Below are 15,473 nucleotides of genomic sequence, written 5' to 3'. Positions count from 1 at the left end.
TCTTGTCATTTAAAGACAGCGTGTATGTATCATGAGCCCAGAGCGCTCCGTGGCGGCGGGCACACCGCCTCTCATGAATGCTAATTGGTGGACGAGTGTTCGTACGGGTGCCGGTTCGTCCCAGTTCGCTCGTCCTGCCAACCCGGGTTTACTTTCGTACCGTCGATGTGGTGGTGGTGTGATGAACCAGTTGGGTCTTGTGGTTTGAGGTGCGGATTATATATATATATATATATATATATATATATATATATATATATATATATATATATATATATATAGGTATATAGGTATGTATGTGTTTAGTTTATTCATAAACGTAGATGTGAATCATGTATGCATGGGTGTCAGGGAGGACCTGGTACAAGAGGATGATTGAGGGAGGCATCAGGATACAAGGGCGACGCCCTTGTATCGAACACTGTCCACCTCAGTCACCAGACGGGGAGGGAGGGAGGGAGGGAGCACTCCAGTGGTGATACTGGACACTGATCCCGTTGCTACCCGGGGAGAGGACATGATATATATATATATATATATATATATATATATATATATATATATATGGATGTAAATGTGCAGATGGGGCAACTGGTGGGATGTCTGATCATTATCTTGTGGAGGCGAGGGGTGAAGATTTGGCGAGTTTTTCGGAAAAGAAGACTGTGTCTGTGAGAAGAGTGGTGAGAGTGAGTGAGTTTGGAAAAGACTTGTGTGAAGAAATACCAGGAGGTATTGAGTGTAGAATGGTAAAAGGTAAGCTGTGTGGAGGAGGGTGGATGTGTTGGAAATAAAATGTTTGAGGACAGTATGTGGTGTGAGGTGGTTTGATCGAGTGTGAAAGGGTAGGAGAGAGGTGTGGTAATAAAAAGTGTGGTTGAGAGAGCCGAGTGTGTGTTGAAATGGTTTAGACATATAGAGATGACTGAGGAAAGGTAAACAAAAAGGATGTACACGTATGTATCATAAGTGAAGGGAACAAGGGGAACGGGGAGACCAATTTGTAGATAGTGGGATGGAGTGAAAAAGATTTTGAGCGAGGGTGAATGACGTGCACGGTATGGAGTGAATTGGAACAGTGTGGTATACCGGGGTCGACGTGCTGTCAGTGAACTGAACCAGGGCGTTTGAAGCGTCCGAGGTAAGCAATGGAAAGATCTGTGGGACCTGGTTATTGATAGGGAGCTGTGGGTATGGGTGCATTGCATGTGACAGCCGTGTTATATATAATGTAAAAAAAAAAAAAAAAAAAAAAAAAAAAAAAGCTTGGAGCGCGGATACCATGAAAGACGACTCTCCTCCTCACACAAGAGCGTTATCTCGGCGATTAATGTCACGGACCTCAAAACGATTTGACCCTCGATACTTTTAAGATGTTTCCATCTCAGAAGGTAATGAACTAAGGGAGACCCAGACGATTAGTGGCGGGTATTTTTATAGGTATGACATACGGCCCCGCCCACTCGTGACGTGTCAAAGTGCGATAGGCTCTGTGGGGGGGGGGGGATGATCCTGACATGTGTTTCGTGTTCATTGGCCTGTGGGATGGGTTTGCAGATCTGATGGGATGACTTGCATCGTCTTACGGTTATAGAAATGACATCACAGTGCCATTTAGCACTTGGGCATGATAGTACGACTCTGGACTACGATCCTACGACCCTTGAACAAGACGCTGTCACCCTTGGTCATGATGGCCTGGTTTTTGGTGATTCTTTTTTTCTATAACAAAAACACACACTTCCTTGCTTCTGCCTTTAGTATTTACCCAGCAAACGCTCAGTCGAATGAACTTCCTTCTGCCTTTATTATTTACCCAACATTGCTCAGTCGAATTACTCTCACACCATAGGGTTATTTGCTTATTGATGTTTATAGATGTTTATTGATTGATAAATATATTTATTGATGACAAAGGCCATCCCTTCAAAATCGGGCCTTTTTTTTTTTTGTTAGGTGTGTGAAGCCGTCTGTTGTTCTTGTCCAGCCTTCATCACTCAGGGGTTGTTCCGTCGTGCTCGTGTGTCGTCCCACAGTGCTCGAGCGTCGTTCCGTCGCGCTGGAGTCGTATACGACGTCGCGCGACTCCTTGGAGTCACGTTCAAGGGAATTAACTGACGACGACCAATACAGCAGGAGCAGATTACTCTCAGACCAGGCGTGTGGGAAGCCTGGCGTACGTGCTGATGGGATGTGCCAACGCACACACCCCGGGGAAGAGACGGAGATAATTAGCTGATGTGTAATGAAGGTAATGACGATTACGAGACGGAATATAAAAAAGAAGAGCAATAATTGGAGGAGAAGCCTTAAAAGAAAATTATACCTCGGAGTGAAATTTGGTGTAGAAAGCTGTCTGCTCGGGTATGCATGGAATTTGAAGCCGTTTAACTCGTCGCCGCCATCCACTGTGTGTATCAACGGTGGATATTGATGACTGTTGGCAAGGTTGGGTTTGGAGGGAGTGAGTGGAGGGAAGGCATCGTGCAAAGGTTTCTTCAAGACGTGTACCTGACGGCGTACACCAACCACCTGGGTGATCAGAGATATACACACGAAACTGCACGAGGTTAAAAACAACAAATGGACTTCCCGATGAAGCTGCTACAAGCATGTGTTTCGTCTGGACGTATCTCATATTAATCCCGGCGGGAAGTGGACTTATAACTGTAATAACGGCGCGTCACGCCGAGCAGACCGTGCCGCCAGTCTCTCTCTCTCTCTCTCTCTCTCTCTCTCTCTCTCTCTCTCTCTCTCTCTCTCTCTCTCTCTCTCTCTCTCTCTCTCTCACACACACACAAAAGAACTTCACGAGGTAGCAGATACATCGTGCGTGACTGAGAACATCAATTAAAAACTCTCTCTCTCTCTCTCTCTCTCTCTCTCTCTCTCTCTCCCCTCTTTTCCCGGGGCCAAGTTGATGGGTCGACAGTTTACCTCAAAGGGGTCAAGTTGAGAGTCAAGGTGATTGTCAAGGCTCTTGCTGGCGTCGTTGTTGTGTTTACGTCCAGATTATGTTGGCGATTATCCCCATTATTGAAGTTTGTGTTGTGGTGGTGATGGAGTGGTTGGCGGAGGGGGGTTTTTTGGAGTGACGTGGATGGTGAGGGTTGTGGATTATTGGGGATTGGTTACGTTGTAAGGATGTGGGTGTGGCCGGGATACCATGCATGGGTTCGTTATGGTAGAGAAGGGTGTGTGGTGAGGCGTTGTGGCGTGAGGCTGGGGAGTAGATAGGGTGGTAGTATGGAGAGGGGTGGCGTGTGGCTGGGTTAGTGGCGGTGCAGTGAGGATTGGTGGTGGTGTGAGGAGGAGGGGTGCTACTGGTGTTGAAATGATGGTGAGGATTCATGCCTTATAATTTTAACCTTACGTATGCCTTACGATGGTTTCGGTGGTCTTGTACTCCCACAGCTGGGTGTGGGGCCTGTACCTTAACTTTACCATAGCTTGCCTTATGTATAATTTACGATACTTGGGAAGGTCTTCTACCCCAACAGTTAGGTCTGGTACTAAAAGCTCTCTTGTTGCACACCTCTGTCCAGTCGGGCTGTTGGAGGTCGCGTCCCATAGGCCTACATAACAACCAACACATCCTGGTGCCCTGTCTGGTACACCTTGTACATGATTCAAATTCCTTGTATGTTGCATGGAGGTGTAGTACACTAAGGTGGGGTGTAGATCAGGAGGGGTGTTGATATGTTGGGAATTGCGTACTGACTTAATTTGTTGGTATTGTAAGGTGTTCTGACTGGCGAGCCGTCTTTAGTAGATGTGGTAGATGGTGGTGCTGTTGGTGTAGTAAGTGTGGTCCCAGATGGTGGTGGTGTCGCGACAACTCAAGTAGCACTTGGTCATCAATATTTTTTCCGCAGTAGACAACAGTGAGCATCGCGTAACACCTGGCCCACCTCAGGTGGTTGGGTAAGCGGACGCACGTGTTTTGAACGTCCCTTCTAAATAACACCTGCCGTCAGTACACACCGCGTGTGTTTGGTGACGACACCTGGGTGTTTTGTGTGTGTGTGTCTTGCGGTCATTCGCTGTCCAGCTGATCCTTTGTGGTGACCCATGAAGGGAAATGCTCATGGGGTCAGCCACTCGCCCTGCGAGCGACACAGTCAGTGTAACAGGGTCTCTTTTGGACGAATTCTTTGTCCTCGATTTTCAGCCAAAAAAGAGAAAAAAAAGAGATGTGTACACTAAGATTGCGGTACAGTAAGACGTTTACCCCGTGAGAGACTAGTGGATAACAGTTAGATATTTGCATATACATGTTTAGTTTCTGGCTGGCGTCCAAAGTGGAGAGCCTTTCAAAGCAGCGAGTCGAATGGTAGGTGAGGCTTCGAAAGCACCCCTGTGTTGCAGATTGAGGGGGAGAAGAGGGGATGGGGGGTGTAAAAACCATTGAGGGGGAGGGGAGGGGATGGGGGGTGTAAAAACCATTGAGGGGGGGGATGTAAAAACCAAGTGCTTAATCCTGCTAAACACTTGTTGGACCCCAGTAGTCTATAGACATTAATGCAGGTGTTCATTTTAAGGGCTTGGGGGAGGAAGGGAAGTGGGTCATCAGACTCTTGTTATACTCCTCTGTATAACTGACCTATCACGAGTAGAGCCGAATAGTTCGGCTACGACTGTGAGTATATCAAGTATGCCAGTATACCCGAAGCATATACGGTAATACCTCAGACCATAAGGGGTTGATCTGAGAGTCTTATTAAGTCATTACGATCCTGAGTTTTGGAGAATCTCATTACTGTTTCAAGATTTGCTCTCACATGCAGATGTCATCCATACTGTGTGATGATGAACCCATCGGCATTGCGTTTGTGGTGAGGGCTCGCCAGAGACTGACGACCCCCGTGTAGGATAGACCTTATTTTTTTTAATGATAAGAAAGATAAGGAGGAGGATAAGGAGGACGTTAGAGATCATCTTTTGATCCTCATAGTAGTATACTAAAGTTACTGTGACGTGATGTGGCTGCTAGAGGGGGGGCGAGTATGCCCTGCGGCCAGAGTTAAAAGGCCATTCGTATGGTAATTTGATGGACCGCTCGTGGATGCACGGGCCATAAGATGTTGTCGCTGCAGATTTGCCAGACATGGGGAATTTTCTTCAGATTTAGGGGGATTTTCTCCAGATTTTGGGGGATTTTCCAGATTTTGGGGATTTTCTCCAGATTTTGGGGGATTTTCTCCAGATTTTGGGGGATTTTCCAGATTTTGGGGGGATTTTCTCCAGTTTGGGGATCTTTTTTCAGATTTTGGGAGTTTTTTTTCAGATTTTTGGGGATTTTCTCCTGATTTTTGGGATTTTCTTATGATCCGGGGAATTTTCTCCAGATTTAGGGAGTTCGTGATGTCAGTGGGGGAATTGTAGTCTTGAGTTTGGGGAATCATTGCTTTGAACCAGAATTGTGTACTCCCAGCTAAGATAATATTTGCTCATGGAAACATCAATAAGTAATTAGCATACTTTGTCAATGTTTTCTTTTTCTTAACAAAGATTTTACCCATGATTCTACCCATTCTTATTTGTTTTCGTCAAAACGAGTTTTATGTTAAAACGTAAAAGTAAGAATGAAGAAATGTATTTTTATTTTATTTTTCGTCATATTTACTTATTATGCCTCAGCGTGAGAATGTAATGCTCTAGCGATGGTGACGTCGAGGTATTGCGCCGCGTCCGTTGGGACATCGCCTTTCAAAACGCCGCGCCCGCCATCCCCGCCCCTGCGCGCGCACACACACACACACACACACACACACACACACACACACACACACACACTCTCGCGCCTCTTGTGAACCTTCTATAATGTGTTTTGATTCCTTATTGGACTAACTTTTTTGTTTTTCAATGGTTCAATCCTTCTTACGTGAGTCAAGAGGGCTCAACTTCGAATCAAACACTGTTCGTATCCTCTCTATAAGTGATCTTAAACGAACCAAGTCTTCATTCACGAGAGAGAGAGAGAGAGAGAGAGAGAGAGAGAGAGAGAGAGAGAGAGAGAGAGCTGTGGGGTATGGATAAACTTGCGACACGCATTTTGAAAACTTAAAAGGGGCAAAGGATGACAGAACCTGATGTCTGGTTTCCTGGGTGAGGTCTTTTGACCTTTAGATATATATATATATAGACTTGGCGAGACGTCTGGCAATGACCTCCTTTACCTTAACGATGTGTTTTATTTCGTTCGACTCCTGGCTCATGTTGAGGTACGCACGCTCACACGCATCGTTCGTGTCTTTTTAGGAAGGTAAGCTCACACGCATCGTTCGTGTCTTTTTAGGGGCGTCATGGTGCGTGCGAGAGAGAGTCTGTGTGTAGGATGGGATCCTCACAGGGAGGGAGTGTGGTAGGTTAGGACTACCAGAGACTCTCTGTGGTACCACACCCCCCTGCAGCAGCAGACTGTGGTACACCCCCAGCAGCAGCAGACTGTGGTACACTCCAGCGGCAGCAGACTGTGGTACACTCCAGCGGCAGCAGACTGTGGTACACTCCAGCAGCAGTAAACTGTGGTACGCTCCCAACAGGAGCAGACTGTGGTACGCTACCAGCAGCAGCAGACTCTGGTACGCTCCCAACAGCAGCAGACTGTGGTACGCCCCCAGCAGCAGAAGACTGTGGTACGCCCCCAGCAGCAGAAGAATGTGGTACGCCCCCAGCAACAGCAGACTGTGGTACGCCCCCAGCAGCAGCAGCAGACTGTGGTACATTACAGGGGTCCGCACCATAAACAGAATGACAGACATGGAGAGTAGCCGGCTACAGATCAGAGGTAGAGGCGCAACAGGTTAGCTAGCGCTCGTTCATCCGCCCGAGGACGGACGACGGCTTGACATCGTCGGGGTGTTGCGTAAAGTCATTCTAGCGTCACACACACGTTCCCGCCATCCGCCCTTCTCCCTCTCCCTCCTCCCCCTCTTTGCCTTGCGTTACGGGGAGGAGAGGCGTAAAGGGAGGTTGGTTATGGCAGCTTTATTATGTCATGGCTGTGTGTCGCTCCTGTGAAGGATATATCCGTGGCCGTGGCCGTTCTGGGAAAGAGGTTAGACCAAAAAGGAGTCAAAATAGAGGAATTACTGGGAACTATACGTCACAGGGTCCAGTCGCCATGTTTGGGTGTGTTTTGGTTGGGGCTCGAGAGCGTTCGAAGACTTAAGTTGTCTGTTTATTACGAACTATGTCTTCTGTGTGTGTGTGTGTGTGTGTATATATATATATATATATATATATATATATATATATATATATATATATATATATATATATAATATTTTTTTTTTTTTTTTTTTTTTATACTTTGTTGCTGTCTCCCGCGTTTGCGAGGTAGCGCAAGAAAACAGACGAAAGAAGTGGCCCCCCCCCCCCCCATACACATGTACATACACACGTCCACACACGCAAATATACATACCTACACAGCTTTCCATGGTTTACCCCAGACGCTTCACATGCCTTGATTCAATCCACTGACAGCACGTCAACCCCGGTATACCACATCGATCCAATTCACTCTATTCCTTGCCCTCCTTTCACCCTCCTGCATGTTCAGGCCCCGATCACACAAAATCTTTTTCACTCCATCTTTCCACCTCCAATTTGGTCTCCCTCTTCTCCTCGTTCCCTCCACCTCCGACACATATATCCTCTTGGTCAATCTTTCCTCACTCATTCTCTCCATGTGCCCAAACCATTTCAAAACACCCTCTTCTGCTCTCTCAACCACGCTCTTTTTATTTCCACACATCTCTCTTACCCTTACGTTACTTACTCGATCAAACCACCTCACACCACACATTGTCCTCAAGCATCTCATTTCCAGCACATCCATCCTCCTGCGCACAACTCTATCCATAGCCCACGCCTCGCAACCATACAACATTGTTGGAACCACTATCCCTTCAAACATACCCATTTTTGCTTTCCGAGATAATGTTCTCGACTTCCACACATTTTTCAAGGCTCCCAAAATTTTCGCCCCCTCCCCCACCCTATGATCCACTTCCGCTTCCATGGTTCCATCCGCTGACAGATCCACTCCCAGATATCTAAAACACTTCACTTCCTCCAGTTTTTCTCCATTCAAACTCACCTCCCAATTGACTTGACCCTCAACCCTACTGTACCTAATAACCTTGCTCTTATTCACATTTACTCTTAACTTTCTTCTTCCACACACTTTACCAAACTCAGTCACCAGCTTCTGCAGTTTCTCACATGAATCAGCCACCAGCGCTGTATCATCAGCGAACAACAACTGACTCACTTCCCAAGCTCTCTCATCCCCAACAGACTTCATACTTGCCCCTCTTTCCAGGACTCTTGCATTTACCTCCCTAACAACCCCATCCATAAACAAATTAAACAACCATGGAGACATCACACACCCCTGCCGCAAACCTACATTCACTGAGAACCAATCACTTTCCTCTCTTCCTACACGTACACATGCCTTACATCCTCGATAAAAACTTTTCACTGCTTCTAACAACTTGCCTCCCACACCAATATAATATTGGATATTACTGCCTGTACATAATTGGGAGGCAGTCTCTCGGAACTCGTTGTAAAGGAAGTAGTTTTTTTTCTTTTAGTGCACCGGAAGTGAAGTGTACTCAAGGTATAAGAAAAGCTTATAACACTGGGATGCGGAAGTTCAACTTTTACACACACACACACACACACACACACACACACACGCATGCGCGCGCACGCATGCGCTGAATACTACGGACACTCGTCTGTCAACAATAGCAGAGTGTAGTTTCCAGTTTGGTCGTTTGGGACCTTATCACAAGACGTCATTCATGACCTAAGCAATTCCTTTCAAATTAGGGGTACTTGACCTGTGTGTCATGGACCATCGCCACTGCTACCACTACTGGTCCATGGCCAGTATCCCAGTGGTCCACTGGATGACAATGAATGATAAATTCTGCAATTAATACTGTCTTTAATAAGGATTTGGGTGATATCTTATGTTCTTGATTGTAGTTTGACACGATGGAATATTGGATATATGCCGAAGGTGGTCGACAGACACAGCTGGTGTTTGTGACAGCGGGTATCTGTGAGTGGTCCACAAACACAGCGGATGTCTGGGTGTGGTTCACAGACATAGCTGGTGTCTATGGGTGATCCACAGACACTGGCTGTCTGTAAATGGTCCACAGACATAGCGGTTATCTGGGAGCGGTCCACAGACACACAGGTGTGTGCGAGAGGTCCACAGATACAGCGGGTCTGTGAATGGTCTACATAAATAAAATGTTTAAGAACCTCTGTCTCAATTATATCAGATTTCCTCGCCTAAAATTTGTAAATCATTGTAGCGTTATGAATTTAGATTTTAATAGATTTTATTTTTTATATTTTTAAAATTCTTTTAACAAAATTTAATTATTTCATTTTATGTATTTTTATTTATATTTGAATTATTGTATAATTTCATTTTTTGGCGGGAAAGAGGGTTCGTGTTGCTAGGTAATGGCGGTGCTGGAGGGCAGTAGTGGTGCGTCCCAGGCGCGGGATCTCCGTGAGGCAGGGCGGGCCCCACACCGTCTGGCTGGTGCGTTAGTTCCCACACACGGAGGAGGAGGAGGAGGAGGAAGAGCAGCAGCGGTGTGGGAACTGATCAGCACGGCCGTTACCACCTCTCTCTGTCTCTCTCCCCCTCCGTGCCGTGATGAGGGAGGGAGGGAGGGAGGAGGCGTCAGCGACCGGGGGTCTCGTCTCGTAGCGATGCTCTGCCGGGACGGGACGGGAGGGGTCGGAGCCTTCTCACGCCCTCGCCTCGTGTTGCTGGGCTCACGTCACACCTCTAGAACGTTTCTCCTGATGGTGAAATGATCGCTGGTGCAGTGGATTCTCTCCTTCCTTCAGAGCCTCTGCAGGCTTAGGTAATGCCCCCCTCTCTCTCTCTCTCTCTGTGTAGAGCGAGCGTTAACTGGTATTTCACAATCATTATGATATTTAGTGTTGCCCCGTTGCACTAGTTGGCATTACGATGCAGTGTTCCGTGAGCTTAACGGCAAATTACGTAACTCATGTGTTGCTCACGGGTGAAATGTTCGTTTGGGGGGAGGGGGGGGGTAGTACACACACACACACACACACACACACACACACACACACACACTCTTGGAGGGTGTAGTAGTGAGGTCAGGCGCTACGCAGATTACCCATTGGGAGGAAGAAGAGGAGTCTGCGTACACCTCCGTGGGTGTAGGGGTTAGCGCTCCCGAGAGTGACACGTTCACGGGCCGCCCGGGGTGGTCAAGGGTGTAGGTTCGAATCCTGGTCGAGTCGAACGATCCAGCCAACCTCCTCAAGGGTTTGGCGATAAATCGGGTACCAGGTTTGGGCTAGGTTATATATATATATATATATATATATATATATATATATATATATATATATATATATATATATAATTTTTTCTATTCCATACATATTCGCCATTTCCCGCATTAGCGAGGTAGCCCTAATAACAGAAGACTGAGCTTTAGAGGGAATATCCTCACTTGGCTCCCTTCTCTGTTTCTTCTTTTGGAAAAAGTAAAACGGGAGGGGAGGATTTCCAGGCCCCCGCTCCCTTCCCGTTTATTTGCCTTCTACAACACGCAGGGAATACGTGGGAAGTATTCTTTCTTCCCTATCCCCAGGGATCATATATATATATATATATATATATATATATATATATATATATATATATATATATATATATATTTATATATTAAACTGTTCACCATTTCCCGCGTTGGTGAGGTAGCGTTAAGAACAGAAGACTGAACCTTTAAGGGAATATCTTCACTTGGCCCCCTTCTCTGTTCCTTCTTTTGGAAAGTTAAAAACGAGAGGGGAGGATTTCCAGCTCTCCGCTACCTTCCCTTTAGATGCCTTCTACAACACGCAGGTAATACGTGGGAAGTATTCTTTCTCCCCTATCCCCAGGGATCATATATATATATATATATATATGTTAATTTTTTTTATATTTATTTTTTTCTTCCAACTTGCACCTCCCCACAGAGAAAGGTTGTATTTGTTAAGACGAAATGAGTCTCTTCCTCTCAGTCTTTGTTGTGAATATGTATTCACATGGAATTTGGAGAGAATATATATATATATATATATATATATATATATATATATATATATATATATATATATGTATATATGTATATATATATATATATATATATATATATATATATATATATATATATATATATATATATTATCCCTGGGGATAGGGGATTAAGAGTACTTCCCACGTATTCCCTGCGTGTCGTAGAAGGCGACTAAAAGGGGAGGGAGCGGGGGGCTGGAAATCCTCCCCTCTCGATTTTTTTTTTTTTTTTTTAATTTTCCAAAAGAAGGAACAGAGAATTGGGCCAGGTGAGGGTATTCCCTCAAAGGCCCAGTCCTCTGTTCTTAACGCTACCTCGCTAATGCGGGAAATGGCGAATAGTTTGAAAGAAAAGAAAAATATATATATATATATATATATATATATATATATATATATATATATATATATATATATATATGTATATATATATATATATATATATATATATATATATATATATATATATATATATATATATATATGCAGAACCTTCACCATGAACGTCTTAAAAAATGTCTTCAACCCAAAAACTCCCTCGCTGGTCCGTGATCAAAGGAAGTGGCCTCTCCTGTGACCAGAGACCCGACACTCTTTCTTCTTAAGGGTTCGCCGGCCTGGCCCCTTTATAACTCTGGGAATGGACAGTTAGGTGTCAGGACAGGTCCCCAACGAGCCAATTAGGGCGGCTAGTTTGGCAGGGCGGTCAGTGTTGGCTCACCAGCCGGTCGTAAGGTGTTGGTACCCCACACTGGGAGGGGTGGAGGACGAGGAGGAGGTGAGGGAAAGGGGTGAGGAGGAGAGGGGGAAGGGGTTAAGGTCACGAAGGTGATATGATTTTCCAAAAAGAAAAATGCTACAGCACGACCCCTTGAGCACTAAGGCACGACCCCTTGAGCACAAAGGCACGACCCCTTGAGCACTGATTAGCGCACGACACCATGAGCACCAAGGTACGACCCCATGAGCGCTAAGGTACGACCCCTTAAGCACTAAGGCACGACCCCATGAGCACTAAGGTACGACCCCTTAAGCACTAAGGCACGACCCCATGAGCATTAAGGTACGACGACCCCTCGACCCTATGAGCACTACAGTACGACCCCTTAAGAACCAAGGCACGACCCCTTAAGCACAACAGTACGACACCATGAGCACTAAGGCACGACCCCTTAAGCACTAAGGCACGACCCCTTGAGCACTAATTAGGGCTGGACACCATGAGCACTAAGGTACGACCCTATGATCACTACAGTACGACCCCATGATCACTAAGGCACGACCCCCTGAGCACCATACGTATAGGGCTCGAGCAGGAGGGAATCACCTCACGAGTCGTTCTCAGCTGGTCAAAATCTTCAGCAGGATTTATGTGGAATTCTTAATTGGCTTTTGTGATCTTAATTGGTTGTAATTGGTGCTTATGATTGGTTGTATTTGGCGTTTATAATTGGTTGTGGACATTTTGTGGTTGTAATTAGTTATATTTTGTGTTTATAGCTGGTTGTAATTGCTTTTTTAAAGTGGTTTTATGGTATCTATAACTGATTGTATTCCGTATTCTTAATCATTTTGTATTCATAATTGGTTGTGTTTGATATTCATAATTATATTAGGTAAATATAATTGGTTGTACTTGGTACTGATAATTAGTTGTATGTTGTATGGACATAAGGTTTGTATTCGGTAATATATGTTGTATTCAGTATTTTGACAAGTTTTAATTAGTATCTTATCTCCCTGATACATCTGATTTGAGCAGAACATTCACGTTTCTAAACTGCATTTGAGTTTGATTTTTTTTTTGTAATTTAGAAATTCACCTGATATTTTTGGACCTCATCTGTATCACTGTGGAATTAGATTATTATGATATATATATATATATATATATATATATATATATATATATATATATATATATATATATTTTTTTTTTTTTTTTTTTTATACTTTGTCGCTGTCTCCCGCGTTTGCGAGGTAGCGCAAGGAAACAGACGAAAGAAATGGCCCAACCCCCCCCATACACATGTACATACACACGTCCACACACACAAATATACATACCTACACAGCTTTCCATGGTTTACCCCGGACGCTTCACATGCCTTGATTCAATCCACTGACAGCACGTCAACCCCTGTATACCACATCACTCCAATTCACTCTATTCCTTGCCCTCCTTTCACCCTCCTGCATGTTCAGGCCCCGATCACACAAAATCTTTTTCACTCCATCTTTCCACCTCCAATTTGGTCTCCCTCTTCTCCTCGTTCCCTCCACCTCCGACACATATATCCTCTTGGTCAATCTTTCCTCACTCATTCTCTCCATGTGCCCAAACCATTTTAAAACACCCTCTTCTGCTCTCTCAACCACGCTCTTTTTATTTCCACACATCTCTCTTACCCTTACGTTACTTACTCGATCAAACCACCTCACACCACACATTGTCCTCAAACATCTCATTTCCAGCACATCCATCCTCCTGCGCACAACTCTATCCATAGCCCACGCCTCGCAACCATACAACATTGTTGAAACTACTATTCCTTCAAACATACCCATTTTTGCTTTCCGGGATAATGTTCTCGACTTCCACACATTTTTCAAGGCTCCCAAAATTTTCGCCCCCTCCCCCACCCTATGATCCACTTCCGCTTCCATGGTTCCATCCGCTGACAGATCCACTCCCAGATATCTAAAACACTTCACTTCCTCCAGTTTTTCACCATTCAAACTCACCTCCCAATTGACTTGACCCTCAACCCTACTGTACCTAATAACCTTGCTCTTATTCACATTTACTCTTAACTTTCTTCTTCCACACACTTTACCAAACTCCGTCACCAGCTTCTGCAGTTTCTCACATGAATCCGCCACCAGCGCTGTATCATCAGCGAACAACAACTGACTCACTTCCCAAGCTCTCTCATCCCCAACAGACTTCATACTTGCCCCTCTTTCCAAGACTCTTGCATTTACCTCCCTAACAACCCCATCCATAAACAAATTAAACAACCATGGAGACATCACACACCCCTGCCGCAAACCTACATTCACTGAGAACCAATCACTTTCCTCTCTTCCTACACGTACACATGCCTTACATCCTCGATAAAAACTTTTCACTGCTTCTAACAACTTGCCTCCCACACCATATATTCTTAATACCTTCCACAGAGCATCTCTATCAACTCTATCATATGCCTTCTCCAGATCCATAAATGCTACATACAAATCCATTTGCTTTTCTAAGTATTTCTCACATACATTCTTCAAAGCAAACACCTGATCCACACATCCTCTACCACTTCTGAAACCACACTGCTCTTCCCCAATCTGATGCTCTGTACATGCCTTCACCCTTTCAATCAATACCCTCCCATATAATTTACCATATATATATATATATATATTTTCCCTGGGGATAGGGGAGAAAGAATACTTCCCACGTATTCCCTGCGTGTCGTAGAAGGCGACTAAAAGGGAAGGGAACGGGGGGCTGGAAATCCTCCCCTCTCAGTTTTTTTAATTTTCTAAAAGAAAGAACAGAGAAGGGGGCCAGGTGAGGATATTCCCTCAAAGGTCCAGTCCTCTGTTCTTAACGCTACCTTGCTAACGCGGGAAATGGCGAATAGTGTGAAAATATATATATATATATATATATATATATATATATATATATATATATATATATATATATATATATATATATATATATATATATACACACACACACACACACACACACACACACACACACACACACACACACACACACAACCTTTCTGCCTCAGGAGTTCCTTCCATCTTTATGAGGCTCCTGCAGCACTCAGGAAGCCGGCCACGTCCACTGGTCGGGAGCACAGATCTTAAATTGTGGTGATGTGGTGTGTGCGTGTATGTGCAGGGGCAATTCAATAGCCAGCCAACTCTCGGCATCATTTTTTATGGTCGTTGCATCGTGGGCATGAAGGATCTTGGGATATGTTGAACCTATGTTTGCGGTGATGTCCAAAGCTCAAGCGTTCTGGAGAAGTGTGACTCGCGTTGGTCTAGGGAGTGTGGTTTCTAATGGGTGTATGTCTGGGGAGTGTGGTTTCTGATGAGTGTATGTCTGGGGAGTGTGGTTTCTGAAGGGTGTATGTCTAGGGAGTGTGGTTTCTGATGGGTGTATGTCTGGGGAGTGTTGTTTCTGAAGGGTGTATGTCTAGGGAGTGTGGTTTCTGATGGGTGTATGTCTGGGGAGTGTGGTTTCTGATGGGTGTATGTCTGGGGAGTGTGGTTTCTGATGGGTGTATGTCAAGGGAGTGTAGTTTCT

The 15,473-nt window shown here is 44.9% G+C and overlaps 1 long non-coding RNA gene across 1 annotated transcript in view; it reads left to right on the top strand.

The window, feature by feature from the left end:
- The window catches only part of LOC139760290 (uncharacterized), a 142,994-nt gene that overhangs the window by 28,575 nt on the left and 98,946 nt on the right, over positions 1-15,473 (top strand). The gene's annotated exons all lie outside the window — the stretch shown is intronic.

The sequence above is a fragment of the Panulirus ornatus genome, chromosome 3, assembly GCF_036320965.1.
Source record: "Panulirus ornatus isolate Po-2019 chromosome 3, ASM3632096v1, whole genome shotgun sequence".
NCBI classification, from domain to species: domain Eukaryota; kingdom Metazoa; phylum Arthropoda; class Malacostraca; order Decapoda; family Palinuridae; genus Panulirus; species Panulirus ornatus.
Note: the sequence above shows the minus strand (reverse complement) of the source record. Positions and strands in the feature narration are given on the sequence as shown.